This window comes from Engraulis encrasicolus, chromosome 9, assembly GCF_034702125.1.
Source record: "Engraulis encrasicolus isolate BLACKSEA-1 chromosome 9, IST_EnEncr_1.0, whole genome shotgun sequence".
Taxonomy (NCBI): domain Eukaryota; kingdom Metazoa; phylum Chordata; class Actinopteri; order Clupeiformes; family Engraulidae; genus Engraulis; species Engraulis encrasicolus.
In genome coordinates, this window is record NC_085865.1 from 55,349,650 (window position 1) to 55,360,566 (window position 10,917).

Sequence of the window (10,917 nt, forward strand, 5' to 3'; positions counted from 1 at the left end):
CACACACACACACACACACACACACACACACACACACAGAGAGAGAGAGAGAATGAGAGAGAGAGACAGACAGACAGACAGGGAGAGACAATGTTCCAGAGCTCCTACAACTTTATACTACCCTACAAGTGGTATAAGCTTAGCAAAGGATTCAAACAAGATTCACTTTAGGATGATAGTCTCTTGAACAGACGCATGTTAGTCTGCCACTCTATTCCAATATGGTCACTTGTCTGTGATGTCTGCCACTCTATTCCAAAAGAGTCACTTGTCTGTGATGTCATTATGATGTGTTGTTCTAAAACCTCACCTGAGTATACAGACACTCATTTAGCAGCAGGACACTGAGGAGTACAGTTGGATTATTGTTTCCTCCTGGACATTTACACACACCTCACATAGTATGGGACTCAGATGGACAGCAAGAGTCAGGGGTGTAGGCCAATCATCAAGCTGTAAGTACATGAACATCAACACAGCATTATCATATCAGTAAGCATAGGTTTTATCGCTCAACTTCAACATGAAGACACACACACACACACAGATGCTGTGTTCCATTATTCACCCTCTGTACTGTGTACCTTGTTTGAGTGCAGTGAAGTACCCTTTCCACCCTCCGCAATTCACGAGGCGAGTACATTCCGATTCCCGTTCTGTCTGATACACTTAACGGAAATGACGGTTGGTCGCGTGACATCCGAGTTTACCAACCGCCAATATGCAATTCAACACGGAAGGCACTGTTCCTTATGCTAACACTTTTTAAAGTTAACCCTGCCTCTAATACACATGGCGATTGTCTTTGGAATCAAAACTATGCTGTTATCACGGAGATTCAACCGTTTGACAGATCTGGCACTCAACTACGTCACAAACATGGCGGCCGTTGAGTGCGAAAAGTGTACAGTAACACCACACTTCGAGAAATGGCCGTTTTGGGGGCGTTATCCGGGTAATTTACAGTACACTTTACCGTCGCGATTAGAAATGGAACACCCTGCGTACCCAAACACAGTGCGGAAAGGGCGGTAAGTACGGGTAATGGAACACAGCATCACACACTCACTCACTCACACACACACACACACACACACACACTCGCTCACACACACACACAGAGAGAGAGAGAGAGAGAGAGAGAGAGAGAGAGAGAGAGAGAGAGAGAGAGAGAGAGAGAGAGAGAGAGAGAGAGAGACTTACACTAGGCCTCCTCCTCTCGGCTCTGCGATGTTTGTTGAGTGGTGTCTGAGTCCCTCATCCACAGTCACAGTAGAAAATGAAGGCTGCCTCCATAAGGGCTTGAGGATGAGGACAGGTGCTGTGCCTTATGTTTGCAAGCTGGAATCCCATACCAATAGGAATTACGTTGGTGGAATATAACATCCTCATCCATGGGTGAAACAAGGAACCTAACCCCACATTGCTCCAGGGTACCAGAACAAAAACCCTGTATATAATATATTATACTGTATGTCACTTCGGATAAAAGTGTCTGCTAAGTATTATGCATTGTCTTATTGTCTTATTATGGACAGTATTGGATGTTCAATGCCATATATTGTCTTATTAGCATGGACACCGCATTGGTCCAAATACAGAACACAGGCTTGGCACTACCACCTTGGGCATATGGTTCATTCACGTGCCTCCATGTGTAGCTTTTTGCTTTAAATGTGGAATGACAAGGGTGTTGTGTTTTTGTTCTCTTTGTTCTTTGTTCCTTTTGTTCTTGACGTAAAACACAACAGAACAGAGCCAATGTCTATCCTGGCGATGTTGTCAGCGTGCATGTTTGAAACTGCCAAAGATACGTCTAACCATTTTGTGATTCATATTTGTGTGTTTTAGCATGGGCATTTTACCCGCCATTCACAGTATTCATTCATGCCTACAAAAGTAGCATCAGTTTTTGAGAACTACAATTAACAATGAAACTGCATCTTCATGAAAAGGTCAAAGGTTATATCATCTGGGCAACTCACATATCAAAAAAATTACGAATTACCCAGTGTAAAATATCACATGGTGGGCTGTTGATGTGTGCTTTTCATGTCAGCGTTTGGTAATTCCCATAGCACATGACTGACGCAATATAGAACACTGGCTTGGCACTGCTACCTGGGACATATATTAAATCATCCAAATCCCCCAAATCACAGTCTCTTACCAGCAAGATTGACGAGCTGAGACTTAGGATTTCAACAAAGAGGTGGAACAGCTGCGCTCTTCTCTTTACGGAAACCTGGTTAAGCGGCAACATCCCCGACTCTGCTATTCAGATTGCTGGATGGACTGTTTACCGGGCGGACCGAACTGCCGACTCCGGAAAGGGGAAAGGAGTAGGTGTGTGTACTTACGTGAGTAACTCTTGGTGCACCTCTGTTATCATCACTGAATAACATTGCTCTCCGGACTTAGAATTTATTTCTCTGCAGTGCAGACCGTTTCATCTCCCAAGAGAATTCACCGCGGTGTTTCTCCTCACTGTTTACATTCCCCCCCAAGCGAAGCTCTGAGCTGCCAAGGTTGAATATATATTTGGCTCAGTATCATGTAATAACGTGAAAAGTTTCACATTATAACGAAAGTATCACGTTATAACGTGAAATTATCACGTTATTTCGTGATATGAAGTTATCACGTTATTCTGAGATAAGAAATTATCACGTTATTCTGAGATATGCAACTATCACGTTATTATGAGATATGCAACTATCACGTTATTCTGAGATAAGAAATTATCACGTTATTCTGAGATATGCAACTATCACGTTATTTCGTGTTAAGCATTTATCATGTTATTTCATGATATTTGGCCAGCACTTCAACACTTCCCGGTTCAGTCAAGGAACATGGCTCGTCTACAGGACTTAATTCAGTTCTATTTCAAGCTTGGTCTAAGGCATGGTGAAATTCTACAGTTGTTGAGCACTGTGGATGGTATTGTTGTCAGTATGCGCACTCTCCGAAGGATTTTGAAAAGCATGGGGTTGTACCGAAGAAAGAATGAATCTGACCCACTTGACGTTGCATCATTTCTCATTGATCAACTGCGTGGACACGGGAGGCTACATGAATACAAGTTCCACCATCTCAATTGCATCCAAGCTGGATATGTTGTCACTAAAAAAGTACAGTGAGACATTTGTTAAAGTTCCTCGACCCCAGTGGTGTTGAAAGAAGACGAAGAAATCGCTTGATGCGACGTGTGTACATGAACCCTGGCCCTAATTATCTATGGCACGTTGATTCTTATGATAAATTGAAGCCGTTTGGTGTGTGCATAAATGGAGCTATTGATGGCTTTTCCAGACTCATTGTGTGGCTTCATGCCTATTCAACAAACAGCAATCCCAAAATCATCACTGGTTATTTCATGAGGGAAGTTGAGAGGAGGATGGGGACGCCGTCCAGAATTCGCGCAGATCTGGGAACAGAAAATGTAACAATGGCCGAGATGCAGAGGTTCCTACGGTGGAGTACCAATCGCAGCATCGTCAGAAACTGCTATATCGCTGGGTCCAGTAATCACAATCAGCGGATTGAAAGCTGGTGGGCTTTTTTAAGAAGTCACCATGCCCAGTACTGGATGAATCGTTTTCAGGAACTTAAGGATAAAGACTGTTTCTCTGGAGACTTCTTGGACAAGCAGCTTATCTTGTTTACTTGCCTATCCATCATCCAGGTGTGTTTGGCTTATTTTATTTGTAGTTCAACTTCTCTTAAAGGCCTATAATAATAATAATAATAATAATAATAATAATAATAATAATGATGATGATGATATAATTTGGCATAGGGACCTATTGCTACCATTATTCCCTATTAGGCCTATGAATCAAGCCTGTAGGCTACAGGCCTAGGTTAGGCCTATCAATTACAAGGCCTGCATGGGCTTTAGAAAGAGAAAGGAAAACATATATTTAAACTAAATACAAATACACATTTATTTAACCAGTAATGATTTAGGGATTGTGCTGTGAATAGAAAAGTCATGGGTTTTCAAAATGCTGTCAATATTACACTGCAAGTAACAATTTCCATATTGTTTTTCCAATAGGAGGAACTGCAGCAAGTTGCGCAGTTGTGGAATACCCATGTCGTCCGAAAGAGCAGGAATGCAGTAGCTCCAAGTGGACGTCCGATCCTCATGTACACCCTGCCTCATCTATTTGGAGGACAAGATTACTTGAAACAGGTCCCTCAGGAAGCAGTGGAGGCTTGCAAAGAAGAGTGCCAACAGAGAGGACCATGTCCTTGTGATGAAACAGTGTTTGACATGTGTTGCCTTATAATGGCAGAGAACTTCTTACACTCACCTACCACAGCTGATGAAGCTATAGAGCTGTATATTTTCCTGAGAGCATGCATTCTTAAAGACTTGGGCATACAGTAATCCCATGATAGCTGTATCTTAAGTGCTAAGGATAATGAATGGTGGACACCTAAAGCACAATGACCATGTTTTTGTTTTGTTCTACTTGATCATGTTTTCATGAATTCCTGCCCTAAATCCACAGTTAAAATAGACAACATGTCTCTCGTAATATTCCCGAGCATACAATGTAGTGGGCATGCAGTGCTGTCACCTGAATACTCTCAACAAATAAGTGTTGTTAAGACAGGTAAATACAGTAAAATGTATAGGTAATAGGGTATTGTTTAACAAGGTAGGCCTAGTGTTCAAATCAAGGAGTGGTTGTGTTTCTCAACACAAGGGGGCACACAACAACCTTAAGTTTATTATTGTGCTTGTTTCCTTCAACCTCTTTGCTTCTGTTTTCATAAAAGTGAAATGAACCTAGACACAAAAAGCTGTTGTGTTTCTCAGCATAATAGTATGGTCTATCTGAAATCAATGAAAGAATGGGACGTACAAGTGTGTACAAGTCAGTTCAATTTAATTATGTAGTAACATAAGAGTAGAGAACCTGGTTCTCAGAACCATATAGTGCCACAATGCTCTCCCTCTGAGCTCAAAATGCATACATATTACATAGAAGTTGTCACAACAGGACAAAAGCCCATGGTTGTTGACACAACAGGACTAAAGCACATTGTGCTTTCTGGGAACATATCAACAGATAAGAATTCAATTTATCTCTTGAGCTGACTGGACTTCAAAACTCATGAACACATGAAAACAGGCTTGCTTTGTTGTAATTTGACAGATCATAAAATGCTGCGCTCCGATTGTCTAAAATATATTCAGCAACAGCTCTCAAGCCAACAAGATGCTATGACTGGCATCACTATAACAGGTAAAACGAGTTACAGGTAAAACAAGCTTAAAAAAAAAAAAAAAAGAGTTAAAACATACAGGAAATGCTGATAGAACTGTTAACTTTCAAGCCATTCCTTTCAGATGTTCAAATATACATACCCATAATCCTCCACTATCAGATGAGATAAACTATATTATGGTAAACTTACGCAAAGCCAAATTCATACGAAGCATTATTGGTCAGTATGTTGTCAAATTCGGTGCGTAGCTCAGGATAGGAGGCATATGTCCACGGCAGTTCCAGAACTGGGCCGCAGGTGTGTGCTACAGGCCGCCGTGCAACTCCATCTGAAGGTGTAAACATGATGTCAATATTGTCAACGCAGACAACATCCGACCCTGTCAAGAACCTTAGCATCCTTCTCAGACCAACATCATCCAATGCCCTGATGTACTGTTTCAGGAAACGAAAACTCTGGTTTTCTGCTTGAGTGGAAGGGGAAGCTTCCAGTAATTTCAAAAGCTTTTTGGTTGTTGGCTTTTTGTCTTCGTACATAAGCAGAACTTGTTGTGTGTTCCCGAATGCTTCTTTCATTGAGGCACCAGCAATTAAGGACATCTTCTCGCATGCATATCTTGGCTTACGGATCAGCTGTTTGTGTGCCACCTTTAGAAGGAGGCCTTTCAAATTGTCTCGGGTTGGAAGGGCTGTCACATCCAAACGGTCCAGCAGGTCAATCAGCTCATCCCTGTCGTCCTCTGAAAGATCTTCTTTTAAGGCAGTAGTGATTAACTTCCTATCTGACTGATTAACAAACAGAAGAAGACTTTCAAAAAGCACATCATCTGAGACCTCATTCTCGCCAAAAATGAGTGAAACTGCGAAAGCAGGGGATAAGCGACAGGGAAAATAGCTATGGTCTTGAAATCCTTTGAGTAGGATTCGGCCAATGGATTTCCATTCCTCCTCTTGCCATTTAGGACACAGAGATGGAACCCTCAGGTCCTCCCCTTCAGCTGTGTGGTCCAGAAGTTGTGTCCAAAATGCAGCATACACGTCTCTTTAGACACCATTGTGGTCGGCTCCTCTCTCATCAATGTACATGTATCGAAGGGAGTGCTTGAGAAGTGCTGAATCCTTGAATTGGGCTATCATCTCTTCCAGAAGATTGACCCTGTGTAGTTTAATTGTTATAACACATGAATCTGTAGAGGTGCCTGCTACATCATCTATAGTTGTTGACTCGGGAGCAATGTTTGCTGCACTTGTGGAGCTAGACATGCTGGGTGAGTTGTGACTTGCAGTGTCTGGAATGATGAGTGCTGAGCTTGCACTGGGAAGTAGGACTGATATGACTGCAGTGTCCTCATTGACTTGCAGGTCAGGTTGATACAACAAAGTGTCATCTAGTTCAATATGGTCCAGCTGCGTCTTGTCCAGCTAATACCGCTACGCCCATTCCTCCTTACTAGACCGCCCTCACAGTAACGCCCCTTTGGCTGTTCAAGTTTCTGAAGTCAGTTGCTGCCGAATGACAACACAAGCGCCGGACTTTTTAAAACGACTGGAAGGATTTCGCTGCAGCGATCACTCAACTGTCGGTAAGATTTCGATATTAAATGCATGAATATACATAACGGTTACTTTACGAGTTGACTTTCAGTCGGAGGGCGAACATTTAACCACCTCGGCCCACCAACTAGCGGTGTTGGCTAATGTTTTTTTTAGCTTCAAGGCAAGCTAACAGGCCGCCCTTCGTAAGTTTGTTTCAGATGTTGTGTGTGTATTTGTCATAATGTACAGCACTAAGTTATGGGCAGACAAAACAACTATTATTCCTGTGTAATTACCATTCTTGTGACTACTTCACTGCATATATTAAGCAGGAAACTGCCTTTGGTTCCCAAAATATGAACATCTGTTGCCCTTCATACCCCACTACAGGCTTCACTGCCTGGGAAATCTGTGCTAGTTTACTATTTCCAACCTGGTAGCTAGCTAGCTAGCCAGCTTGGTCAGAATGGACAAAGGCAGCACATCTCAGAATCTTGTTACGACAATACGAGGCAAATGTGAATGGAGTACATCGTTATGTGTAAGATAAGACGTTCATGACAAGGGTGAGATGAAAGATACTAAGGGCTAGCCAGACTAGAATAAAAGTTAAATAGGCCTACCACGAAAAGTTCATTCATAAACGTTTTGACGGTCTTTCGAATGGTTATCGGATGGTGTGCTCGCTTGCTTAAATATCATAAAGTTCGCCACAAAGTGATCACGAAATGATCTCCGTATTAATAACAGTTTCGTGGTTTGTTACTCGTTTGAATAAACGTATAGTTTTGACATCCCTTTCAAATGACACGCGGAAGTTTTGAATATTTGTTGTACCACGAGCTATCACGAAATTATGCTGGGCCAAAAGGTGTTTATACAGTAGTTTCTTCCTGTGCTGCGTTGTGCACGTCTGTTTCATCATCTGAGCTATCAGTTGTGTTTCTTTGAAGCAAAGATGTATAGAATAGCACTGAAAGTCGGAGGTGTCATATTTGTTCAACCTGGTGTTAAACGTAATTTCAATTCTTGACCAGTGCATGTAAAGAAATTGAAAATAAAACCGACTTGACTTGTCATTGGGTCTGATTTTAAATGTGCCATATAGTTCAATGTGGGAGCAGGTTCACACACTAAATAAGACACTAAGGTCAAGCACAAGCAGATTAAAAAAAAAAAAAAAAATTCTCAGAGCAGACGTTTCAGGTTGCTGCCATCAGAGAGTATTGACTTGACCTTAGTGTCTTTAGTGTGCTCCCACATTGAGCTCTACTTTTTGGGTCCATGCACCTACTTATTTCTAAACATCTAGAGCGCAACAATACCCCTGCCTCCTGATATGCCATATAACCTGTATCTCTCCAAGTGTGTGTGTGTGTGTGTGTGTGTGTGTGTGTGTGTGTGAGAGAGAGAGAATGTGTGCACGCAGATATAAGAAGTTGGGGTTGATGATCCACATGATGGTGATGGACCAGGACAGCTCTGGACCTCCTGACTGGCAGCTCCATCCTCAACCTCTCTTCCTGCCCTTCACACATGTGCAGGCAAGGCCAATTTTTAAAAACTCACTACATTGTCTGAGGCAAAAGTAGGAGAAAAGGAGTGTGCGAGTGAGTGAGAACCCGGTCATTATACATGTGACCCTTAAAGGGCGTGTGTGTGTCCTAGAACCAAGACAGTGGCAGTGTGTGTCTGTCTGCCTTTGGTTAAGGGTATCTTTAAGATACTACCTTGTTGTGGTAACATAATTTTGCTATTTCTGACAGGCAGCCAGTTTTCTGAAAGACGGTTGATGTCAGTACCAACATGTTGTGATGGAGGCTTCCACCTGAGCTGAACACAGAAACTTGCACACAGTGGTGAGTAAATCACTGAATCTGCTTTGTTCTGCACTAGACCAATAAGTATAGTACAGTAATAGTGACCCCTGTACAGGTCAGACGCTCTGTAACTCTTCAGCCTGGAGTTCTGCATTAAAATGATGGGTGTGATTTTTATGTAGTGTATTCTATGTATACCCTCTCGTGTGTGTGTGTGTGTGTGTGTGTGTGTGTGTGTGTGTGTGTGTGTGTGTGTGTGTGTGTGTGTGTGTGTGTGTGTGTGTGTGTGTGTGTGTCTGTGTGCAGTTGGAAGCAGTCGTTCCTGCTCAGCATCGATATGCCAGTAATGGGTTTGATGAGCCACAGCATGGTGATGGGCAATCAGCATCAGGACCAGGGCAGCTCACAAGGAGAACCTCCTGCCCTGCCTCGTCATCCTCAACCTCCCATCTCCCTGCTCTTCACACATGTGCAGGTGAGGCCAACCTCTAAAATGCACACTTGACTTGAGGCAAAGGGGGAGAATAGGCCTGCGTGCGTGCCTGCGTGCCTGCCTGCCTGCCTGCGTGCGTGCGTGCGTGCTACACTTTAAGACAGTAGCAGTGTGTGGGGGGGCGTGTGCACAAGCATATGCACATGGTCATGTCATGGTCATGTCTTTCTGTAGGTAGATAGGGGGTGCTTGTTTTTGTCTTTATTTTCATTCATAACATTAGCATGCCTTTTTTTGACAGGCACGGAGCCAGTTTTCAGAGGGAGGGCTGATGACACCAGCAACTTTGGTGAACCTGATCAACCCAGCACCAACCACTGTGCCCCTCCTCCTCTGCCAACTGCACCACATGGCTCCACCATCTCAAAAAGGCACAGACACTACTCCTACTACTTCCTGCGAAGGATGAGAGAAGAGCCGACCGCCCCACATCGGCACTCACCACCTTCTACAGGGGTGTCATTGAGAGCATCCTGACCAGCAGCCTCTCTGTCTGGCATGGCAGCCGTCAAGCTGAAGACTAGAAGGCAGTACAGAGAGTGTGGTGAGAACGGCAGAAAAGCTCATAAGATCACCCCTACCAGCCATTCAGGATCTGTACACTTCACACTGTTCCAAGAGGGCAATGAACATCATAAAGACACAACTCATCCAGCATACAGACTGTTCTCCCTACTACACAAGCACACTGGGAAACGGCTTCTTTCCACAAGCCATCAGACTCCTCAACGCACTGAAGAAAACCACATGAATATTCCAAGGACACTGGAGAATATTCCATGAACACTTCTTTCACCATGCCACTTACACTTTACTCATTGCTCCTTATATACAGCATCTTCACATCACCTGTATGATCTCCTCCTGCCGTGTGTGTGTGTGTGTGTGTGTGTGTGTGTGTGTGTGTGTGTGTGTGTGTGTGTGTGTGTGTGTGTGTGTGTGTGTGTGTGTGTGTGTGTCCACTGTGTTTGTGTATTTATTGTCCATCAGTATGTTAATCTTCTTATTGCACACTGTTTGTGTCTCTGTGTGACTGTATTTATTGTATGTATCAGTCTGTATTTCATGCCAATGCATTATTTTTAGTTATTAGTTAAACTGCACATTGGAGACTGGTCAAACACAATTTCAAACTTTGTGTTAACCCTCCATAGATTTTTATTTAAAAAATGGAGTCTAATCTACTGTACTACACAGGCTATCAACAGACCACACAGTTGAGTGCTGTTTTATGCACTCTGAATATGAGAAGGAGAGGTAACCGTTCACACTTCATAGTGTAAAAGTAAACAGAAATAAATTTTCACATTTCATTCCTGTCTCGTTCACTTCTTTCAGCAATGTATGTGGCCTACATGCAGGGAAGCTGACAGGGGGGGCAAAGGGGTCCGTTGACCTGGGCCCAGTGAGACGAGGGGTCCAGGAATGGGTCCTCATTACATTGTATGTAGTCTATGTATTGAGTGGGGGGCCCTTTCAGATGACTTTGTCCTGGGCACAGCCAAAGCTGTCAGCGGTCCTGATTATGTAGGCTACGCACAAACACTGGTTATGATGGTAGGAAAAATGTTCTCTGTTTTCTGATGGCCTTTGAATTAAGACAGGCCAATCTGGAACCTCTCCTGGATAAAGAGGTAAGCTTCAATAGTGTGACCTCACTCCTAAAATCATAGACAGACATGGAGTATGGTAGGCCTATGGTAATGAAGAAATTGTTTTTCTCCAATAAAACAAACAAATAGCCTATTGCTATTTCAAATACTATTTCATATATTTTTTCATTAATATCTGCTCTTTCCAAGCTGACCACATTGCCACATAA

General features: G+C 43.0%; 1 long non-coding RNA gene across 1 annotated transcript; it reads left to right on the top strand.

The window, feature by feature from the left end:
• The first annotated feature begins 8,339 nt into the window (after positions 1 to 8,339).
• LOC134455236 (uncharacterized) lies at positions 8,340 to 10,408 on the top strand. Its single transcript, XR_010036081.1, has 3 exons — positions 8,340 to 8,641; positions 8,909 to 9,077; positions 9,337 to 10,408. It is a non-coding gene; the product is annotated as an uncharacterized LOC134455236 (long non-coding RNA).
• Positions 10,409 to 10,917: the final 509 nt, after the last annotated feature.